Raw genomic sequence first — 24,564 nt, 5'->3', positions numbered from 1 at the left:
ACTGCGGTGGCGGTGGCGGCGGTGGCCAGTACATGGCGGTGGCGGTGGCCAGTACACGGCGGTGACGGTGGCCAGTACACGGCGGTGGCGGCTAGTACACGGCGGTGGCGGTGGCCAGTACACGGCGGTGGCGGTGGTGGCGGTGGCCAGTACACGGCGGTGGCGGTGGCCAGTACATGGCGGCGGCGGCGGTGGACACGTGTGGCACGGTGGTGGCCAGTACACTGCGGTGACGGTGGTGGCGGTGGCCGCACACGACGGTGGCGGTGGCGGCGGTGGCGCGTACACGGCGGTGGCGGTGGCCAGTACACGGCGGTGACGGTGGCCAGTACACGGCGGTGGCGGCCAGTACACGGTGGTGGCGGTGGCCGTACATGGCGGTGGCGGTGGCGGCGGTGGCCGCACACGGCGGTGGCGGTGGCCGCACATGGCGGCGGCGGCGGTGGACACGTGTGGCACGGTGGTGGCCAGCACACCGCGGTGACGGTGGTGGCGGTGGCCGCACACGGCGGTGGCGGTGGCGGCGGTGGCCGCACACGGCGGTGGCGGTGGCGGCGGTGGCCGGCACATGGCGGCGGCGGCGGTGGACACGTGTGGCATGGCGGTGGCCGCACGTGTTTTTTTTGATTTGAAATAAGGCGGGAATGAAATTTTTAAAAAAATTGGCTTTTGGTCCCGGTTTGTAATACAAACCGGCCTAAAGGCCTATTTTGCGCGCGCAGCGAAAACCGCAGCAAAAATAGGCCTTTAGGCCCGGTTTGTATTACAAACCGGGACCAAAGGGGGGCCTTTGGTCCCGGTTTATGCCACGAACCGGGACCAAAGGGGGGGGGGGGTATAACTGTATCGCTTCGTCTCCGCGGAGATCAATCCCGCGGAGACGAAGCCGCACACACGCACAGACGCGCGCCGCCAGGCTGCTCCGCCGCGCGCCCACGCCGCCGCCCACCCACGCCGCCGCCCGCCCCTGTCGCCGCCGACGCCGTCCTCCGCCGCCCGAGCCGCCGCCGCCGTCCTCCGCCGCCACCTCTTCCGCCTCTCCAACCGACGGCTGGCCTCCGCGCCCGCGCGCCGCCCGTGCCGCTAGCGATGCCCGCCGCCGTCGCTCGCCGCCTCCTCCTCTTCTCCAACAAGTCGCCGCCCGCGCCGCCCGCCGCGCGCCCGCCTCCTCCTCGACGGTCGGCCGCCGCCCGAGCCGCCGGCAAGGTGAGCCCGCGCCGGCCACACCTCTCTTTTTTTCAATTTTTTTTGTTAGATCTTGTGAGTTAGATTAATTAGTGTAGTTAGATTATTTAGTGTAAAAATAGTTAGCAAAAATAGTTAGATTAATTAGTGTAAAATAGTTAGATTAATTAGTGTAAAATAGTTAGCAAAAATAGTGTAAAATAGTTAGCAAAAATAGTGCCGGTAAAATAGTTAGCAAAAATAGCACCAATAGTTAGCAAAAATAGCACCAATAGTGTAAAATAGTTAGCAAAAATAGTTAGATTAATTAGTGTAAAATAGTTAGCAAAAATTAGTGCCCCCTTACGCGGTAGTGCCGGCGCTCTTGCCGGCGCCCCCCAAATGGAGGATGTTGTGTCGGCGCCCCCTTACGCGGTAGTGCCGGCGCCCCCCAAATAGAGGATGTTGTGCCGGCGCCCCCTTACGCGGTAGTGCCGGCGCTCTTGCCGGCGCCCCCCAAATAGAGGATGTTGTGCCGGCGCCCCCTTACGCGGTAGTGCCGGTGCTCTTGCCGGCGCCCCCCAAATAGAGGATGTTATGTAGTGCCGGCGCCCCCAAACGGTAGTGCCGGCGCCCCTGCCGGCGCCCCAAAAAAAAATATATAAGTAGTGAAGTTATTTTTTAATTTATATTAACGTTGGTACATATATATATGATTTGTTTTCGTAGCTACGATGCCGCGACAGCCGCCGCGCCGTGGTCTGACTCTTCTAGAGGAGTTGCGGCAGGCCGGGGAGGTCCGGGACTGGGCTCCGCCGGGGTGGCACTGGGAGGTCTTAGCTTCCGGGTCGCGCACCTTGGTGCGGAATCCGGGTCCCGTCTGGCTAACTTAGAGGAGGGTATGAGCACCATGAAAGCCCAATTAACCATGGTAACCCAAGTACTTACATCTCAGATGGCTCAGGGGCAGGCTGTAGATCCTGCATTGCTCAATGCCATCGCCCCGCTGCAATCTCAACCACACCGGAAAAGCAGCGTGGCTTCCTCTCAGCAGGTGGATGATGATGATGATGATGACCAGGTGGTCGAGCCTCCTCGCTACCCCCCCGTGCATGATCTCACTGAGAGCCGTCCTTGTGAGCTGCATGTTAAAGTTTTGAACCTATCCTTCAAGGCGGCGGTCGGCATCCTCTTACCTACAAGGTCTTACCATTGCCGTTCGGTCCAAGACGACTTTGTCTGTTGTGATGGTGGATGAAGTGATGAGAGATTATGAGGGGTTGGTGCTTGAGCACCCTTCAGGTGAAGATGGGGAAATCAAAGAACTGGGAGAAGCCCGTAGAACCACCGTGCAATGGCGGAAGGAGAACATTGTGTTTCCGGGTGAGAAGCCAACAAGCATGCCACCTCCGCCTCCTCCGCCACCCGAGTCTCCTCCGCGTGATGATTCTCCCGTGCGCGATGATGATTCCCCTATCCATGACCGGTCCGCTCCGCGTGAAAATACTCCGCCGCCTCCTCCTCCTCGTCAGGAGACTCCGCCGCCTCCTCCTCCTCGTCAGGAGACTCCGCCGCCTCCACTTAAGCAAAAGAGGAAGCTGTCCGCGGCACCTCCTACAGCTCCGAAGAGATCATCAACTCCAATGAGGGCACAGACTCCGCAGTTGTTACCACATGAGCAGGACCGAAGAGCAAAAGGCGTTTCTTGCGCCGAAGAAGATGTTTATTCGACCGCGTACAGTGAAGCACTTTGCCGAGACGAGAATGAAGAGACCTGAGCCGAGAGTTGATTATGACCGCTCTCTTGGACAGTCCTCTAGAGCGAGCAAAGAAGCAAAAAAGTCGCCCAGCTTGGACAAGCAGGACATTCAGGCCGCACCCCACTTCATCGTGGAGCCATATCATGATCCGGAGACGGCATCGATGATCGAACGGGCGGCTAGAGCTCGGGGAGCATCGGTTGAGTACGAAGATTACTATCCAACGGCTCAAGTGGTAAACACGTATAGATACGGAAAAGATCTCATCAAACCCGGCGAGCTCGCGCGTCTAGGGACTCGGATGCGAAGGTTGCATGAATGGTACCTGAAAGCCTGTCGAAGAAGTGAAAGCTACCTCACGGTGTATCTTAGAGATGAGCATTACTTCCGGGGGAAGACGAGATAAACATTGAGTTAGATGAACTGTTTCAGTTATTCAATCAAGACGCCCTCGACAAAGCTGTCATCGCTTGCTACCGCTCGTAAGTGATTTATTTGTGTAATTAAGTTTGTAGCTCATTCATTTGCACTAACAATTATCCTCATTATATTCTTTGTGTACGCTATACATTTAATTATGCAGAATGAAGAAGCTGGAATACAAAAGAGGCAAGCTCCTACCGCTGGGGTTCATAGACCCAAACACAGTTCATGAAGTTACGGTTCAAGACTTCGCCAAGGACACAGAGGACAACATCGTAATGTTTTTAGAGAAGCAACCGAGACAAAGAGGATATATTCTTTCCCTACAACTTCAAGTGAGTGTTATATATAACATACATTATGCTTGTGCACCTTCCACTTTATTCTCGTAATCATTGAGCTATGCTTGTGCAGATTCCACTTTATTCTCCTAATCATTGATCTTCCCCTTGGAGTCGTAAAAGTCATGGACTCGAAACGTAAAGAATATGCGGAATGGGCGGACATGGCTACCATCCTCCAGAGGTAGTTTCAATCAATTTCGTATTGGCATCTTCATCCGTTCTAATTCGAAGATATCATCAACTAATCAATTACTCATTTACTCATTATTTTTTGCCGGGCAGGGCTTGGAAACGGTTCATCAATACTGTTCCGGGTAAATGGAAACCGGAGCTTACATTTGAAGATTACCCCGTAAGTAGTACTATATATATAGCTATGTCCGTGAAACTTTATATATGATATTTACTTTCAATACGATGCTTGATTATTAGTTTGATCGAACTATTTTTTCGTAAAGTGTATGAGGCAGGAACCAGGGAATAACTTATGTGGATACTACGTCCGCACCTTCATGCGTGACATGGCCTGTCCCAAGGGTGGGGATGCCCGTATACACCACACTCGTGTACGATAACAAAATTTCACAATTAATCTTAATTAGTACCATCTATTGTATTGAGTTCCATTCATATATTGATCTCCCTTTTTAAATATAGATGACACGCCTGCGGAACACTCTCATAACGGAGGATCAAATAAAAGCAATTCAAGAGGAAATCGCGGGATTCTTTATTACCGAGGCCCTTACCCCAGGTGGAGAGCACTATCGGCGGATCGTGACGGGGGATGAAATCCATCGAGGAGATGTTGTATTGTAAATATGCATGCATTACGTGTATTGTTGACGATGTCGTGTACTGTTGACGATGTCTATATATATTCATGACGATTTTTTGTGGTTTCTTGAATGATATATATGCATTGCTGAAACTCTGCCGCGGCGCAGAAACGCCCTGTTTCTCTGCCGCGGCGAGAAACGCTGGTACAGCCTAAACCCGTGCCGCGGCGAAGAAATAGCAATTCTCTGCCGCGGCGGAGGAACCTAGGCCCGGTTCGTACCACGAACCGGGACCAAAGGCCTTCCACCGCGAGCTCCCTGGCCGCACCACGTGTCGAGGCCTTTAGGCCCGGTTAATCTTTGAACCGGGACTAAAGGGTACCCCTTTAGTCCCGCCTAATTGGTCCCGGTTCGGGAACCGGGTCTGAAGGCCCAAATGGACCGGGCCTACTGCCCCTTTTTCTACTAGTGAGCATTACCAGACATAAACATTTGCATATTGCAAGGTAAAATGGCTAAGCCTAAATTGTTAGTCAGTTATTGCTAACATCACTCCAAGAGACATACATGAGGGGCACCATTTGACATAGTAAAAGGCAGCATAGTAGAACTTAAATAATACATTATGTGAATGAGACGGAGAGAATCAAATAGTGTTTTGCTCACCATAAGGAGTAAGAACACATATAAGTATAACCCAACTAAGAACTCTGCAATGACAGATTGGTGATCTAAAAGAGTTTGCATGGTGGAACATACACTGAGTATTTTCTGTTAGTAAAATTAGAACACCGCAGGACCTCTTAAAGGACGAAAATTTGGATTATTATTAGTCTGCATGAAATGTCATTTTTCTGAAACAGGTTTAACAATTAAAACCAGTTCATTTTAACATGATGTTCATACACACCAGCTTTCAGAAACTTATTTGCCGGTGCATATCTTATACTTGTTTGACAAGTGGTTGCTGAGAAAGAACATAAAAATTCTTGTTGAAACCATTTTCCGCAACTCGTTTCTAACAAATCCTTTTCCACGGCGTGTGCCTGTTTGAGGTAATTGTTATCACCAGAATTTGACCGAGTCAGAGGTGGGCCGCGATCAAGATGGACTTGAAGAATATATATATATAGGAGAAATACGTGAATCGGCCTTACATGCAAAGTTTGGGCTAGTTTGCCCTTGTATCTGTAACATTATTAGATTACATGTCGGTTAGGAGTTAGAGTTTTACCCGTGCACGGTTAGGTGCACACCTGAATTAGAAAGTCCCTTGGACTATAAATATGTATCTAGGGTTTATGGAATAAACAACAACCAACGTTCAACACAAACAAATCTCGGCGCATCGCCAACTCCTTCGTCTCGAGGGTTTCTCCGAGTAAGCACCATGCTGCCTAGATCGCATCTTGCGATCTAGGCAAGCACAAGTCTGCCCACGTTGTTCATGCGTTGCTCGTGCTGAAGCCTTTTTGATGGCGAGCAACGTAGTTATCTTAGATGTGTTAGGGTTAGCATTGTTCTTCGTATCATATGCTCGTCGTAGTGCAACCCTTATACATCTAGCCGCCCTTACACCTGTCTTAGGTGTAGGGGCGGCACCCCGCTTGATCATAGTTTAGTAGATCCGATCCGTTACGGTTGCTCCTTGTTCAACAAGGATTAGTTTAATATCCGCAATAGTTAGGCCTTACAAAGGGTTGGAGGATCCAGCGGCGTGTAGGGTGGAGTTTGCTAGCCCTAGACAGGACGTTCCGGGGATCAACCTCGTGTTGGTTTTTAGGCCCTGTCTAGGATCGGCTTACGGTCACCGTGCGCGAGCGCGAGGCCCAATCGTGAGTAGGATGATCCGATTATATGGTGAAAACCCTAAATCGTCGTAGATCGCATTATCTTTATCTTGATCAAGCAGGACCACCATATATTCGGACACCTTGTACGAATCATGGGTGGATCGGCTCTTTGAGCCGATTCACGAGATAACTCGAGAGCCGATCGAGGCTCGTATTTAACGTTTACGTGTATGCCATGCAGGAAACTAAGCGAGGCATCATCCAACACCTTCCCGACCGGTATAGGTCGGGTGGCACGCCCTTGCGATAGCATCCGACGTGTGACCAGGAGGCTTTGCGGGCCGTCGCTCTGAGGGACTGGGGCCAGCCGCAGCCCTAGTTGTTCCCGGCTCTACTGTGTTGCCAGTCACTGCCCGCCGGTGGGTTTCTGACGCCAACAGTAATACAATGTGTCACTCTAGGCTATATTAAATGCAGTGTATTACCTTCATTTAGCAGGATATAGGTTTGATATACACCATATACAAAGCAAGTAAGTTATAGAAAAAGGAATAGAAGGACTACATAGAAGCGTACTCTTGCAGAGTAAAAAGGAACACAAATCAATGCTATACTTTGAGAAAAATCAATGAATGCCCAGTTTGCCATTATAAATTTTGATGAGTAACACGGGACCTCATTTCTCAAATTTTATCGGAAAAACTACACTAACAGGAGAAAGAAAAACCATGAGGTGCATATAGTTGCATGTACTGTCCATCTTAGTCTGAATTAGAAAATCACATATGAAGTAGAAAATGATAAGGACCAACGTTGTTCAGGCGGCAACAAACTCAAGCAAGGTGTGATATAATAATTTTCTTGTCATTTACTGATTTTCACCTACTTTCCGTTGAAGTTGCCAGTCTAGAGCTACTATAAAATATGGATGGCTGATAATGTTGCAAGAAAAACAATATGCGACCTCCGAGGCCTTATGCATTACTCCCTCCATTCTATATTAGTTGTCGCAGTCTATTCACAAAATGTGTCTAGATTCATCCAAATTAGCGACAACTAATATGAAACGGAGGAGTAGTTGTTAGTTGTACCATTCCGGGCCTAAAGAATTAGGTTAGAAAATTGACTGTACTCTCCTAGATGGAGATACAAAACAATGTAATATGAAATGTAGGTCTAACACATTTGCATAAGAAAAAATCCAGCAATGTCACTGGAAATATTTAGGAAAAAATGATGGTTCTAACACATGTGCCAGCTGTCCTGATGATGGGACTTGAGAAAACAAATCATAGAAAAGTAGCACAGCGATTCAGAGATAATCTTTGAGTTTGCCAAGGAAACTATCAGTTTTTCTAGCTTTGAGCCCGATGCTGCGCAGCTTGTAGCAAAGCACATACCCTGTAAGTACACCATTAGCTGACACTTTGCAAGTACCATGGATCTTGTATTCCTGTCATGATCGGCAGTAATCAATAATTGATCGGCAGTAATCATAATTGTGTACGATAAATTCTTGTCATGATCGGCAGTAACCACATAATTTGGATTCACCTTCTCGAATGCTTTTTGAAGGGTGCAAAGAGGATCTTCAGTAGCACATTCCAATTCAACATTCTACCCTCCTTAATTTGTTGCAGCAAAGGCCTTCCCATTCTGCAATCATAAAGCAAATTAGTATTTTAGATTCGGCTGAACTATTGAGGTCACAAATGCAAAATGAGAAAATAGGTATTTTTCATTGTTACCGTACCTTCCCCTTGTTATTTTGTGGGCCATACTGGAGAAAATCTACCAACTGAAGATCTGTGACATGCTTCTCTCAAACGTTACCCTGAAAACAGATATAGTCGTATTGAGACTTTGGGGTTCTACTATGGATACAAAGGTAAACAGGGTATATATTATTAACTTACATGTTCTGCAAAATTGATATTCAAGGTTCTCTTCTCACATCTTTGCATACTGAATTATTTTAGAACAAAAGAGGAGGGCCAGAAGTAAACAAATAAGCATCTACTTTGAGACTATCAACAAGCTGCACATCTAATCGTTGAGATTATCTTGATTAATCAGGTTATGAGCTAGCAGGAGCTTTCAGGCATTTATTAGTATATATTTAGTTATGCTTCATGGGCGGTGGACATGAACGAACAGAGAAAAACCATATGGTGTACTAATAATGTTTATATGCTTCATGTATGTACAGCTAATTAGCTCTCATGAAACGAATCATTCATCAGCTAGCAAGTGAATTGTCTTAATTCAGAATAAATATATGGTTTGCACAATGCAAGAGAATATAATGTAATTCTGCTAATGATGAAAAAATAAAAAGCACTGAACCTAAAAAGTAAAAATAGAAGGTTGCTCTTTTCTGTTCAATAGAGCAGTTTAATTCAGGCAGTTCATGTCTTTCAAATTTTTAGTATAGATGCCTTGGTGATTCAAGGATGCTCACAGCTCAAAGCACATCAAGATACAAAACGAACAACAAAAAAACTCGACATCTCCTTACACATGTCTGAAGCATGCTACATGTACCCTGATGGAGGCGCCGATCTGCTTTCTATATGAGATGAAATTATAAAACTAAGGCATGCTACTCACAAAGATAAATGAATGTATAGTAATGTACCTGAGAATAAGTGATCCCGCAAAGATATATATCATGCATCTCATTTTCATCACCTCTGTTGATCTCCATTTACATAAGAAAAAACTGATATTAAATATGCAATTTCGAGTGCCAGTAACCATAAGCTTATTCGCAAGAATTAGACCATCACAATAGGAGAATCTGGTTCCAAAATCAGTATTTTCAAATTGTAGATAGTAGAGCAACTATGATTTGTAGCCACCAATCCCTGTATAAGACAATGCATTAAAGTTACTATTCTAGATCACAAAAATGATGAGCTGAAATAAATTATGGAAAGCTGATGTATATCTGAACATGAGAACCTGAGAGGAACGTATTTCAAATATTCTTCTACCTATTCTGAAAACTGGGCTACAAACAAATGTCAAAATTTTGGTTGGAAGCACAAACAGGAGATTATCCCTTGTTGTAAATGTCTATCAAGTATACATCAAGGGGAAATGTCAGGATTGCTAACATTTCCTTACATCATGAACTACAGATTCTGAGTTATATCACATTTGCGAAAACCACTTAAAAGTAGATATTATTATTGGATTTACCTCCAGCAGCTCCCACATGTCAGAATTAACTCATGTATGTTGGTAGTGTTAATTCCTGTCAGAAGAAGGATTAAACCAACATGAGTTCCTAGTGGGGTATATTAGGGAAATACAAAATATGACTAATCGGTAGAACATATTGGCAAACTTCTACTGTTGAACATCCCATAAAACAGTAACTATGTTGCATCCTTTGTGGCTTTGGCTGCAGTCTGCAGAGTTATAAAATTATAGCAGGGTCCACACAGTAAATGTTTGATAGCCTGTCGAACATGAAAATAACAGGTCCGTACAGTCTTATGTGATACGCAGGGATTAGCGAAAATTCAGCCCGAAGCCCGTCCCGGCCCGAAGGATGGCCAAGTATACTCGACGCTGGATAAGTGAAAAAATGATAAGTTTCAAAACCATATGTACTACATACCCATGATTAACAACATAATTGGAACTTGAGAAAATGGTCGCGAGGTTGAAAGGCAATTTTCAAGTCATAGCGTACAGTGTTGAAGTCCTGTCTTGCCTAGTCCCTATTTTTGTAAGCTTTGACAACATTAAGTTAAGTTGTTAATATAACACCAATGTGCATGAAAAAAAAAGTATGCCCTATCTAAATTTGTTGTTTCACACCAGGAACGGGACAAAGAACCAGGAATAGGATCATAGTGCAATTACTGGAAAAGGAAAAAAATAGAGAAGCTGGTGTTTATGTCTTGTTAAACCTGAGTCAGCATGATGAACACCTGAGCATTTCATCATTCACATCGTGGTTTATATTTCTTGTTGAGCATACAACATAAATTTGTGCCTGCAGCCTGTTTGGATTTTCCTCAAACACCTTATATGCATAGATACAAAACATCAACAGAAACAAAGATGAGAAATTGTGGGTAGGGGATGAGAGAGGGGAGGAGCTGCCCTTGCCTGGCTTGTAGTGGTCAAGAATGACATTGGCGTCCTCAAGCCAGAGGATGATTGAAAGGGGACTTCAAGGAGACGATCTTCCACATCACCTCTTCTTACTTCTGCCTCTCTAGCTCCTCTGACTGCTCCTCCTTCCTATGTCGCCTCCTCTCTTTCCCCCGTTAGCCACCAGGAGGGAGCAGACTGTTTCCGCTGCCGTCCTCTTGCCTCCTCTCGTGAGGTGCCGCAATGGCCATCCATGTTCCTTGTGCAGAAGTGGAAGAGGGTTGAGAGGAGGAAGGAGGCAGCTAATCTCCCGCATCAGCCGCCGGCGCTGAACCTGCTCCAGTGACCAATCTCTGCATCTACATGCCGTAGCTCGCGCGCTCCTCCAAGCCGCTGGTTTCCTGCGGTGATGTGATGCGAGTTTGGAGAGGGAGGGCGCCGGACTGGACGCGGGGAGAGGAAAGGAACGAGGTGGAGGTTCTCTAGCTGTCTCTCGCGAGGAGTCTCGCCGGCAGAGGTCGGGGCGTCGCAAGGAACAGTGAAAGCGGCCGAGGCGCATGAGATCTCCGGCGGCCAGTGGGGAAGACAAGACGAGGTCAAGAATTCGCGGGAGCTCCGGCGGCAAGTGGGGTGGTCTGAGGCGGATTCATGGCGGTGGGGAGCTGGCGATCCCCGATCCGGCGTGGCAGCAGAGAGACTCCGCCGGCCTGCCCAGGTGTGCCTTCCAAGCCAACAGCCTGGCCGGAGAGGAGGAGGCATTCAGAGGGATAGGAAGAGCTCCACATGATTGGGAAGCGGGAGGAGGCGGAGGGTGGTCGGCGGCAGCAGCTAAGCGGGGGAGGAGAATGTCGACTTCGGAGACGAGGGTTTCGGATGCTGGGTGCCTGGGTTCCTTTCCATTCTGACGATGTAGTTGGGCTTGGCCCAGTTGTACGCATGCGGGACGACGGAACGCTCGACGAAGCGGGTTGACGACGAAGGAACGACCAAACGTATTAGCAGAATACGGAAACAGTTTAGACTTTTTAAGTAGTAGAGATAGAGATTGTAATAAATTATCAGCTCATCAATAAAATTGGAATGTTTGGTAAAAATACAATATTGCAAGAGAGACAATTAACCAAGATATTGTCTCAAGTCTCAACACGTATAGTCTGAAAGTAACAAGCAACTGATGAGTACAACCTTGTTGTGTACCGGCTTCACCGCCCGTGAAGGCAAATGCAATCATGCACCCCTTCGAAGTGACATGTCTAAGCCTCTCCATCGTGTAAATAGTTTGTGACAATGACTTGAATTCAAAATAGTAGGCATTGCATCTTGCATGTTTTATGCTTTACTTTAATCCTTGTTTGTGCTAGATCTTGCAAGTTTGCTTGTTGCTTTAGTTTTAATAGATCCGAGTTTCTCAAAATTTTAAATATCCTATTCACTGCCCTTATGTTCGATGTACCTCGATATCTTTCAAGCATTATCCAAGAGCTTCTCATAGTCCCGCACACATTTAATATCATGGATACCTCCCATCAAACTGGTAACTACTTTTTCTACGTGTCCAAATGATGCAAGGATCGTTGGGTGTGAAAGTAGAACTGAAGGATATCACATGGCATATCTCACTGTCGCGCTAGCTATCGAGTAGTGGTTAAGCTTCAACTAATATGCATACTGTTAGTGTATGTTCTTTGTATACGTGTACATGTACGGAGTAGTACTCCGATCGTACACGTATCCCTTTTGTACTGCCACGTAGGGGGCTTTTCCCTACCTATATAACATGCAACCGATGGCCCGAAAGGGTACACATCGTTACATCAAACTTATCACGTACCTCACTGAATGTAGTTATGTTGTATATGTGTGCATACCAGGCCATATCAATCCCCAACCTTAAAGTAATAAAGTGCCCATTTTTGAAAAATATCAATCCCCAACTATCCTTGTTCTTTTAGTCTACATATAATTCTCCCGGTCTTTTAGTTTGCATGTAGTACTTCATTTTATGAACGTGTGTGTGTTTATGCTCTTCACTCTTTGAGAAGAACCACTTTGACACCTGATACGTCTCAAACGTATCTATAATTTCTTATGTTCCATGCTACTTTTATGATGATACTCACATGTTTTATACACATTATATGTCATTATTATGCGTTTTCCGGAACTAACCTATTGACGAGATGCCGAAGTGCCAGTTCCTGTTTTCTGTTGTTTTTGGTTTCAGAAATCCTAGTAAGGAAATATTCTCGGAATCGGACGAAATCAACGCCCAACATCTTAGAATTCCACGGAGCTTCCAGAACACCCGAGAGCCGCCAGAGGAGAGCCACATGCCCACCAGATGATAGGGTGGCGCGACCAGGGCCTGGGCCGCGCCCCCCTATTGTGTCACCGCCTCGTCAGCCCTCCGACTCCGCCTCTTCGCCTATTTAAAGGTCCCTGACCTAAAACCTCGATACGGAAAATCCACGGTACGAGAAACCTTCCAGAGCCGCCGCCATCGCGAAGCCAAGATCTGGGGGACAAGAGTCTCTGTTCCGGCACGCCGCCGGGACGGGGAAGTGCCCCCGGAAGGCATCTCCATCGACACCACCGCCATCTTCATCAACGCTGTTGTCTCCCATGAGGAGGGAGTAGTTCTCCATCGAGGCTCGGGGCTGTACCGGTAGCTATGTGGTTAATCTCTCTCCTATGTACTTCAATACAATGATCTCATGAGCTGCCTTACATGATTGAGATTCATATGAGTTTTGTATCACTATTAGTCTATGTGTTACTCTAGTGATGTTATTAAAGTAGTCTATTCCTCCTCCACGGTGTAATGGTGACAGTGTGTGCATCGTGTAGTACTTGGCGTAGGCTATGATCATAATCTCTTGTAGTATGGAGTTAATTATTACTATGATAGTATTGATGTGATTTATTCCCCCTTCGTAGTGTGATGGTGACAGTGTGCATGCTATGTTAGTACTCGGTTTAAATTGCAAAGATCTATTATGCTCTAAAGGTTACTTAAATATGAATGTCGAATGTTGTGGAGCTTGTTAACTCCGGCATTGAGGTGCTCTCGTAGCCCTACACAACGAATGGTGTTCATTATCAAACAAGAGTATATGTAGCACAAAGGAAGAGAACTTATTTATTTATGTGATCAATGTTGAGAGTGTCCACTAGTGAAAGTATGATCCCTAGGCCTTGTTTCCAAATACTGCAATCATCGCTTGTTTACTTGTTTTACCGCATCTTTACTTCCTGCAATATTACTACTATCAACCGCACGCCAGACAAGCACTTTTCTCGGCGCCGTTACTACTGCTCATATTCATTCATACCACTTGTATTTCACTATCTCTTCGCCGAACTAGTGCACCTATACATCTGACAAGTGTATTAGGTGTGTTGGGGACACAAGAGACTTCTTGTATCGTGATTGGAGGGTTGCTTGAGAGGGATATCTTTGACCTCTTCCTCCCCGAGTTCGATAAACCTTGGGTGATCCACTTAAGGGAAACTTGCTGCTGTTCTACAAACCTCTGCTCTTGGAGGCCCAACACTGTCTACAAGAATAGAAGCACCCGTAGACATCAAGCACTTTTCTGGCGCCGTTGCCGGGGAGGAAAGGTAAAAAGCACTCACACACCGGATCCCGGCAACGAAGCACTTTTCTGGCGCCGTTGCCGGGGAGGAAAGGTAAAAGGCACTCATACTCCGGTCCCAGGTAACTAAGTACTTTTCTGTTGCCGTTGTGTGTGTGCTCGAAGCTATTTCCTTTAGATCCTGCAATTGCATCTTTTTGTTTCTTGTTTACACTAGTTAGGCATAATGGAAAACAACAAAAATATAAGAGATCTTTATGAACTTTATCTTGAATTAGGACATGATGTGTTTGAAGAGAGAATTAAAAAACCCATGGAACTTTATATGCATGCTAATGGGAATGTTATTAATATGAATGCTTTGAACACTATTGTTGCTAATGCTATGGAAAATTCTAAGCTTGGGGAGGTCGGTTTTGATGAGAATGATCTCTTTAGCCCTCCGGGTGTTGAGGAGAAAGTTTATGTTGATTATGATATGCCTCCCATATATGATGATTATAATGATAGTGGTCTTTTTGTGCCGCCTACTATGGAGAGTAAATTTAATTATGATTATACTATGCCTCCTATATTTGATGATGAGAATAATAATGATAGCTACTTTGTTGAATTTGCTCCCACTACAACTAATAAAACTGATTATGCTTATGTGGAGAGTAATGATACTTTTATGCATGTGAATAAGAATGCTTTATGTGATACTTATATTGTTGAGCTTGTTCATGATGCCACTGGATATTATTATGAGAGAGGAAAATATGGTTGTAGAAATTTTCATGTTACTAAAACACCTCTCTATATGCTGAAATTTTTGAAGTTACACTTGTTTTATCTTTCTATGCTTGTTGCATTATGCTTCATGAATTTGTTTATTTACAAGATTCCTATGCATAGGAAGTGGGTTAGGCTTAAATTTGTTTCATACTTGCTTTTTGATTCTCTCTTTTGCTTCAACTCTTATTTCTTGCGAGTGCATCACTAAAACTGCTGAGCCCATCTTAATGGCTATAAAGAAAGCACTTCTTGGGAGATAACCCATGTGTTTATTTTACTACAGTACTTTTGTTTTATATTTGTGTCTTGGAAGTTGTTACTACTGTAGCAACCTCTCCTTATCTTTATTTTATTGCATTGCTGTGCCAAGTAAAGTCTTTGATAGTAAAGTCAATACTAGATTTGGATTACTAGGCAGAAACAGATTTCTTGCTGTCACGAATTTGGGCAGTGTTCTCTGTAGGTAACTCAGAAAAATCTTCCAATTTACGTGCGTGATCCTCAGATATGTACGCAACTTTCATTCAATTTGGGCATTTTCATCTGAGCAAGTCTGGTGCCTCTTTAAAATTCGTCTTTACGAACTGTTCTGTTTTGACAGATTCTGCCTTTTATTTCGCATTGCCTGTTTTGCTATGTTTGATGGATTTCTTTGTTCCATTAACTTTCAGTAGCTTTGAGCAATGTCCAGAAGTGTTAAGAATGATTATGTCACCTCTGAATATATGAATTATGCACTGACCCTCTAATGAATTTGTTTCGAGTTTGGTGTGGAGGAAGTTTTCAAGGGTCAAGAGAGGAGGATGATACAATATGATCAAGAAGAGTGAAAAGTCAAAGCTTGGGGATGCCCCCGTGGTTCATCCCTGCATATTTTAAGAAGACTCAAGCGTCTAAGCTTGGGGATGCCCAAGACATCCCTTCTTCATCGACAACTTATTAGGTTCCTCTAGTGAAACTATATTTTTATTCCGTCACATCTTATGTGCTTTACCTGGAGCGTCTGTTTGTTTTTATTTTTGTTTTTGTTTGAATAAATCGGATCCTACCATTCTTTGTTTGGGAGAGATACACGCTCCGCTGTTTCGTATGAACACATGTGTTCTTAGCTTCATCTTTAATGTTCATTGCGAAAGTTGAACTACTTCATTCATTGTTATATGGTTGAAAACGGAAAATGCCGCATGTGGTAAATGGTCTAATGTCCTGAATAATTTGATACCTGGCAATTGTTGTGCTCATATAGATCTTGTTTAAGCTCTTGCATCATGTACCTTGTACTCATTAATGAATAACTATATAGAGCTTGTAAAATTTGGTTTGCATGATTGATCTCTAGAGTCTAGATATTTTCTGGTTGAGGTGTTTGAACAACAAGGAGACAATGTAAAGTATTATAATAGTTACAATATGTTTATATGTGAGCTTTGTTGCACCTTTTATACTTGAGTTTGCTTCAAACAACCTTGCTAGCCTAGCCTTGTATTGAGAGGAATTCTTCTCGTGCATCCAAATCCTTGAGTCAATAACCATGCCATTTGTGTCCACCATATCTACCTACCACATGGTATTTCTCCGCCATTCCAAAGTAAATTACTTGAGTGCTACCTTTAAAATTTCTATTATTTACCTTTGCAATATATAGCTCATGGGACAAATAGCTTTAAAAACTATCGTGGTGAAGAATATGTACTTATGTGTCTTATTTCTTAGTAAGTTGCTTGTTGAGCGATAACCATGTTTTATGGGGACGCCATCAACTCTTTTACCTTTGTTGAATATCATGTGAGTTGCTATGCATGTTCGTCTTGTCTGAAGTAAGGGTGGTTTTCACAATCAAATGGTTTGAGTATGCATACTGTTAGAGAAGAACATTGAGCCGCTAACTAAAGCCATGATTCATGGTGGAAGTTTCAGTATGGACAGCTAATCCTCAATCTCTTATGAGAATAATAACTGTTGTTGAATGCTTATGCATTAAAGAGGAGTCCATTATCTGTTGTCTATGTTGTCCCGGTATGGATGTCTAAGTTGAGAATAATCAAAAGCGAGAAATCCAATGCGAGCTTTCTCCTTAGACCTTTGTACGAGCGGCATAGAGGTACCCCTTTGTGACACTTGGTTGAAACATATGCTATGCAATGATAATCAGTGTTAACCCAAGCTAATTAGGACAAGGTGCGAGCACTATTAGTATACTATTGTTATCACCAGAATTTAACCGAGTCAGAGGTGGGCCGCAATCAAGATGGGCTTAAGGAAATATACATGGAGGATTACGTGAATCGGCCTGTTATACCAAGTTGGGTTTAATTTCCTTTGTATCTGTAAAATATTAGATCGCATCTTAGTTTAGAGATAGAATCTTACTCGTGCACGGTTTGGTGCACGCCCGCATTAGAAAGTCCGCTGGACTATAAATATGTATCTAGGGTTTATGGAATAAACAACAACTCACGTTCAACCCCAAACAAACCAATCTCGGCGCATCGCCAACTCCTTCGTCTCGAGGGTTTCTATCAGGTAAGCGACATGCTGCCTAGATCGCATCTTGCGATCTAGGCAGCACAAGCCCCACGTTGTTCATGCGTTGCTCGTACTGAAGCGCTTTTGATGGCGAGCAACGTAGTTACCATAGATGTGTTAGGGTTAGCATTGTTCTTCGTTTAAGCATGCTTACGTAGTGCAACCCTTGCATATCTAGCCGCCCTCACACCTATCTCCGGTGTGGGGGCGGCACCCCGCTTGATCATTATTTAGTAGATCTGATCCGTTACGATTGCTCCTTGTTCTACAAGGATTAGTTTAATATCTGCAATAGTTAGGTCTTACAAAGGGGGGGAGGATCCAGTGGCACGTAGGGTGGCGTTCGCAAGTCCTAAACGAGGATGTTCGAGGATCAACTTCATGTTGGTTTTTAGGCCTTGTTTAGGATCGGCTTACGAGCACCGTGCGTGGCCGCGAGGCCCAACCTGGAGTAGGATGATCCGATTATGCGGTGAAAACCCTAAATCGTCGTAGATCTCATTAGCTCTATCTTGATCAAGCAGGACCACCAAGTATTCGTGCACCCCGTACGAATCACGGGTGGATCGGCTCTTTGAGCCGATTCACGGAGATAACCCGAGAGCCGATCGAGGCTCGTATTTAATGTTTACATGTATGCCCTGCAGAAACTAAGCGAGGCATCCCCATCACCTTCCCGACCAGGTATAGGTCAGGTGGCACGCCCTTGCACTTCGCATCGCCGCGTGTGACCGGAAGAGCATTGCGGGCCGTCGCTCGGAGGGGTCTCGGCCAGCCGCAGCTCTAGGCTCTTCCCGGCTCTACGGTGTTGACAAGGCCGCTGCCCGCCGGTGGGTTTTGGCGATCAACACATTCCGGCACGCCCGGTGGGACCAACGTCTACATCCACCACATCGCCATCTACATCCGAGATGGCGGACGGCACGCCGGTCACCTACGAGGAGCTGCTCGACGAGCTCAAGAAACAATACAACGAGATCAAGGCCACCCTCGAAGCCGACCTCATCGGCTCTTTTCAGAGAACCCGTTCCCATGGCATCAGATGGAAGGGATTCTCGCCGCAAGGTGCACTCGATGGGATAGACCTCTCTGCCCCGTCGGAGGAACGCACCAGGGGACTGCGGCAGGAGATCAACTACTTGGTGGCTCACTCGCTACACCGCCACTCTGAGAACTTGGTCAACGTGTTGGAGCGTGTCGCTCTGCGCGTGATCCAGGAGATCATGAGCCACCAGTACTCGCCGTCAGGACCAGCTCTCGGGACTCATCAAGGAGAGTTGCCCTTCCAGTCCCGTCCACCGCTGCCATATGCGTTGGCAGCACCTGCTGAAGTGCCGACTACACCGGCATTCCTCGTCTACAAGATTGGTGGTGACCCTAGTGACTACCAGTTCTTAATGGAGGCGCCTAAGGAGATCCCTCAAGGATACGCGTGCACGTATGTGCCGGATTGTGGTGATCGGGCACTCACAAACCAGGCCACAACATCGGGGACTCCGGCGAAGACAGGAGGAACGTCAGCAACAGAGCTTGAGAAGCAGACGTGGCTAACTAAGTACGCCACACCGACGAAACTCCCGAGCCCAGCTCTTGCAGTTGGCTCAGAGCTGGAAAAGCAAACGTGGCTGGCTAAGTACGCCACCCCGGCGAATCTTCAGAGTGCAACTCCTACAGCCAGACACGGCGGATCAGATCGGTACCATACCGAGAGACCAGTTCGGCATGGTGCCGAAAAGAAGGGCGATCGGCTATTCCAAGCCGTACCCCGACGATTACGAGATGATCCCGCTGCCACCTAAATATCGGCTCCCCGACTTCTCCAAATTCGAGTGGATCGGATGGCTCCGGCTCCATCGAGCACGTCGGCCGATATTTGGCTCAACTAGGACCGGCTTCGGTGTCGGATCAGCTACGCGTGAGGCTCTTTTCACAGTCCCTCACGGGATCGGCTTTTGGATGGTACACCTCTTTGCCGGCAAACTCCATCCAGTCTTGGAAGAAATTGGAAGAACAGTTCCATATGCAATACCATTCAGAAGCTTCCGAGTCTAGCATTGCCGATCTAGCACAACTACGTCAGAAGCGCGGGGAAACGGTGACAGAGTACATCCAGCGCTTCAGGAATCTTAGGAACCGATGTTATTCGGTTCGTATAACGGAAAAGGAAGCAGTCGAGTTGGCGTAGCGAGGCCTTGCGACACGGCTCAAGGACATGGCCTCCCAAGCAGATTATCCCTCGTCGGCGCACATGGTTCGAAACTATCAGCATATGAACAGCGCCACCGGACCTGTACCAAGACAAGTTCAAGCGTGTAGTAGTCATGGTCGATACGAGAGGAAGATGAAGTGCTCGCGGGAGACCAAGAAATAGCAATGGGCTGAGTGGACTCGGGAGGAACTCCCGTGTCCCGCAAATGGGTAAAGCCACCGGGGCCGCCCGGGGATTTGATTTTGACGTGACCAAGACTGAACAAATCTTCGACCTCCTGCTCAAGGAGAAACAGTTGACGATTCCTGAAGGTCTCAAGTTCCCCACGGCGAAAGAGCTAAACGGAAAGCCATACTGCAAATTCCACAACTCGCTCTCCCATGCCACCAACGACTGCCGGGTGTGGCGTCAGCACATCCAAGCGGCGATAGAGAAGGGTCGGCTAATTTTCAACCAGTACGCCATGAAGGTCGACACCCAACCCTTCCCCGCCGTTAACATGGTGGAAGTCACCTACCCTGAGGGTTGCCAGCCAGGTCCCTCGTTCAGCATCAACATGGTAAGACCTGGGAACCACTCTGGCAAAGATGGAGATGAGGGCAGCTGCTCTCATAGCAAGGATACAGAGGAGGCCGCTCCACGCGATCGGCTCCGTCATGATGGCAAGCGCTACGTCACAGAGGGAGAGGTGAAGAACATAAGATATCAACGGCCTCTCTCTGATCACCTCCTCAACAAATATGTGAGTCAGTATGACCAACGCCGACGGTCCAATTATGATGATAGAGGAGATCGTCTGGCTAGAGAAGCCAGAAGACATCGTCGGCAGGATCGCGATGAGGAGGAACACGAGCGCTGTGCCACGGAAACATCAAGGGAGCAAGATGACAACGCCGGACACCGGGACTGCCCTTCTTCGGACACTCGCTGGGATTCAGGAATGAGCCGATTGCCCACAATCGGCAATTGCCCGAATGCAACAAGAAGAAGAAGGAGGCAGCCAACGTGTCCGTGTTCGAGCGCCTAGGGCCTCTCCCGCCACAAAGCAAACGCGCCGAGTCACCTCGTTGGGCAGATCTTGAGGATTCGGAAGACGAGGGAGAAGTAGAAGAAGACAGTACCACCGGCCAAGGTGGTGCCCCGACGGACTCAGCCGTTCCCAAAAGCGCAGGGTTCAGCGATTGCGCGGCCTGGAGGAAGCCGAAAGGTTATACCTGCATACGCTAAGGAAGGCACGACCTGATCTGGCTGCAAAGGTTCAGCGAACCCTGGATGAAGAGGGTCGTCCACGGAAAATGGAGTGGCGCCCCAAACAAAGGAAAGCCGATGATGAGACATCGGCTGGCACAAACATGGTACTCGTCTTGCCGACAGAGCTTAGTGCTCCACGACTCTACGGTGCACTCAAGGTGGACGACAGCAAGCGCATCAAGTCAGAGGTTGGGTTGGTTTTATCCAGCCTGACCAAGTAGCAAGATCAAACCAATGAGCAAACCAGGTGAGGCTGATCCTTGTGATCGGCCCCAAAAAGTTTATGAAGGGACATTACAGGACCTTCAGTCAGCTCTCCAATGGATATGGAGGCCGATTCCAGCAATCGGCCAAAATTACCGTCATCACATGTTCTGCTTGCGTTCAGCACCGATTTACTGAGCAGTGGCCACGTCAGCAGACGAGAGTCAGCATGGATTTTTGCGAAGCCGACGTGCAAGTGCAATGCCCTGGCTATCCATACAAGCCGATATCTGCAGTCATCCAGCAGGTATCGGCTCGGGGGGCATATAATCAGATGAACATGTGCAGATAAAACATGTGTGAACATGCGTGCAGAGAAACATTGGGGGCCGATTAAGAAAAATCGGCCAAAAAAAAAAAAAGAACATCTTTGGAACAGCCGATGCAAGGGCATCGACTTCAGAATCAAGAAACAGCCGATGCATAGCCATCGACTCTAGTTGTGCGATGTTTATCAAGTCTCCACCAAATCCAGGATTTCCAATCTGTGGGGCTAGTTCAGCTGAAGATTGTCGGCTGTCAGAGGAAGGAAAAGGATCGGCTGTGGTGCATTTTCTCTGACATTCTCGCCTCGAGTAAGGCTCGGGGGGCAACAGGCCTAGTGGATACTCTGTTTAAAGAGCCGATGGAGATACCATCGGCCGGTCCTTCACTGCGACCTTCCTCACAATGATGAGTACTGAAAAAGATTTTTGGGTTTGTTTGGAAAAGTTCAAAGGTTTTCCTGAAGATTCTGCATTTTCCACCAGATTTGGAAAATCATCAGTTGAAGAAGGGAAGGGTGAATTTCAAAGGACCGATGCGGTACGATCGGCTCATTACACATTGGCAAAGGGGACGAATCGGCAAGGTCAGTAAAAGAGGGAATCGGCTCAATTAAACTCAGAAGAAATCGGCAAAATCAAATTGGGGAACAGTTCTTCATTGATAGGCGAGATTTCTTACATAAAGAGCTAATTGCTCTCAAAAGGAAGTACTAGGGGATACATTGCCCCATCTACTACTACTGGCCCTATTCTAGGGGTCCTATCTATGGGCCATCACTGCCCTCGTCGTCGCCGTCGTCGCCGGCTGTCGGCGCCGCTCCCGGCGGGCTCGTCGTCGCTCCAATGGCCGCCGACCGGGCCCTCGTTGTCTTCGTCTTCTTCGTCGGCGTCGTCCTCGTCGCCGTCGAAATCGCTAAGGTTGCCCGGCCAAGGGCGGAACCGCTTGGCCGGCGGCTCGTCGGAGGAGCTCTCGTCGCCGTCCTCCTCCTCCTCTTCCTCCTCCTTCACCCCCTCGGAGGAGGTGAAGTCATCCCAGGAGAAGCGATCGTCATCGCTCTCCTCCTCCGGTTCCCCGCCGGCAAGGAAGCGGAGGTCGCTTTCCCCATCCGTCGAGGACTTGTCGTCCTCGGACCAGATGGAGAAGTTGTGGTCTGGCTCCTCCCCGGCCGCAATGGCGCGGCGGGTGTTGGCCGCATGGACCGCCGCCGCGTTGTACTCCGGCGTCGGCTCACGGGACGTGGAGGATTGGCTGGCAAGATCCGATGGGGCAGAGGAGGAAGAAGACATGTTGGCTGGGAGGGCTTTTGGAGTGCTAGTGCGAAGGAGATACGGAGGAGAACTGTTCAGAGCGGTTAAATCGAAGGAGGATATAGTGGAAATTCAATGCCACAGCAGTTTCCGAGGAAGTGATGCCTAAAAAAAAAAAACTGCCAGGTCACGCGGAGAAGTTGAGAAGGCAAGGCATCATCATGAGGGATATCGCGACGGTTCCGCCACGACATGACCCGACGAAGGAAAGCGAGTGATTTTGGAATTACCAATTCCAAAACCGAGGGGCATGTGTTATCACCAGAATTTAACCGAGTCAGAGGTGGGCCGCAATCAAGATGGGCTTAAGGAAATATACATGGAGGATTACGTGAATCGGCCTGTTATACCAAGTTGGGTTTAATTGCCTTTGTATCTGTAAAATATTAGATCGCATCTTAGTTTAGAGATAGAATCTTACTCGTGCACGGTTTGGTGCACGCCCGCATTAGAAAGTCCGCTGGACTATAAATATGTATCTAGGGTTTATGGAATAAACAACAACTCACGTTCAACCCCAAACAAACCAATCTCGGCGCATCGCCAACTCCTTCGTCTCGAGGGTTTCTATCAGGTAAGCGACATGTCTGCCTAGATCGCATCTTGCGATCTAGGCAGCACAAGCCCCACGTTGTTCATGCGTTGCTCGTATCGAAGCGCTTTTGATGGCGAGCAACGTAGTTATCATAGATGTGTTAGGGTTAGCATTGTTCTTCGTTTAAGCATGCTTACGTAGTGCAACCCTTGCATATCTAGCCGCCCTCACACCTATCTCCGGTGTGGGGCGGCACCCGCTTGATCATTATTTAGTAGATCTGATCCGTTACGATTGCTCCTTGTTCTACAAGGATTAGTTTAATATCTGCAATAGTTAGGCCTTACAAAGGGGGGAGGATCCGGTGGCACGTAGGGTGGCGTTCGCAAGTCCTAAACAGGATGTTCCGAGGATCAACTTCATGTTGGTTTTTAGGCCTTGTTTAGGATCGGCTTACGAGCACCGTGCGTGGCCGCGAGGCCCAACCTGGAGTAGGATGATCCGATTATGCGGTGAAAACCCTAAATCGTCGTAGATCTCATTAGCTCTATCTTGATCAAGCAGGACCACCAAGTATTCGTGCACCCCGTACGAATCACGGGTGGATCGGCTCTTTGAGCCGATTCACAGGATAACCTGAGAGCCGATCGAGGCTCGTATTTAATGTTTACATGTATGCCCTGCAGGAACTAAGCGAGGCATCCCCATCACCTTCCCGACCAGGTATAGGTCAGGTGGCACGCCCTGCACTTCGCATCGCCGCGTGTGACCAGAAGAGCATTGCGGGCCGTCGCTCGGAGGGGTCTCAGCCAGCCGCAGCTCTAGGCTCTTCCCGGCTCTACGGTGTTGACAAGGCCGCTGCCCGCCGGTGGGTTTTGGCAGTCAACAACTATGCATGAGGCTTGCAACTTATAAGATGTCTTATACATAACTCATATGCTTTATTACTACCGTTGACAAAATTGTTTCTTGTTTTCAAAATGAAAAGCTCTAGCACAAATATAGTAATCAATGCTTCCCTCTGCGAAGGGCCTATCTTTTACTTTATTGTTGAGTCAGTTTGCCTATTCTTTCTATCTTAGAAGCAAACACTTGTATCAACTGTGTGCATTGATTCTTACATGTTTACTTATTGTACTTGTTATATTGCTTTATGTTGACAATTATCCATGAGATATACATGTTGAAGTTGAAAGCAATTGCTGAGACTTAATCATCCTTTGTGTTGCTTCAATGCCTTTACTTTGAATTTATTGCTTTATGAGTAACTCTTATGCAAGTCTTATTGATGCTTGTCTTGAAAGTATTATTCATGAAAAGTCTTTGCTATATGATTCATTAGTTTACTCATTATCTTCATCATTGCTTCGAATCGCTGCATTCATCTCATATGCTTACAATAGTATGATCAAGATTATGATAGCATGTCACTTCGAAATTATCTTTGTTATCGTTTACC

General features: G+C 46.9%; 1 long non-coding RNA gene across 1 annotated transcript; it reads right to left on the bottom strand.

Annotated features, from left to right (window-relative positions):
* Positions 1 to 7,579: 7,579 nt before the first annotated feature.
* Positions 7,580 to 8,784, bottom strand: LOC124687215. Its single transcript, XR_006998139.1, has 3 exons — positions 8,017 to 8,784; positions 7,818 to 7,919; positions 7,580 to 7,716 (listed from the first exon to the last, which is right to left on the bottom strand). It is a non-coding gene; the product is annotated as an uncharacterized LOC124687215 (long non-coding RNA).
* Positions 8,785 to 24,564: the final 15,780 nt, after the last annotated feature.

This window comes from Lolium rigidum, chromosome 2 (assembly GCF_022539505.1).
Source record: "Lolium rigidum isolate FL_2022 chromosome 2, APGP_CSIRO_Lrig_0.1, whole genome shotgun sequence".
Classification (NCBI taxonomy): domain Eukaryota; kingdom Viridiplantae; phylum Streptophyta; class Magnoliopsida; order Poales; family Poaceae; genus Lolium; species Lolium rigidum.
The sequence above is the reverse complement of the archived record's forward strand: the minus strand, read 5'-3'. Positions and strand labels throughout refer to the sequence as shown.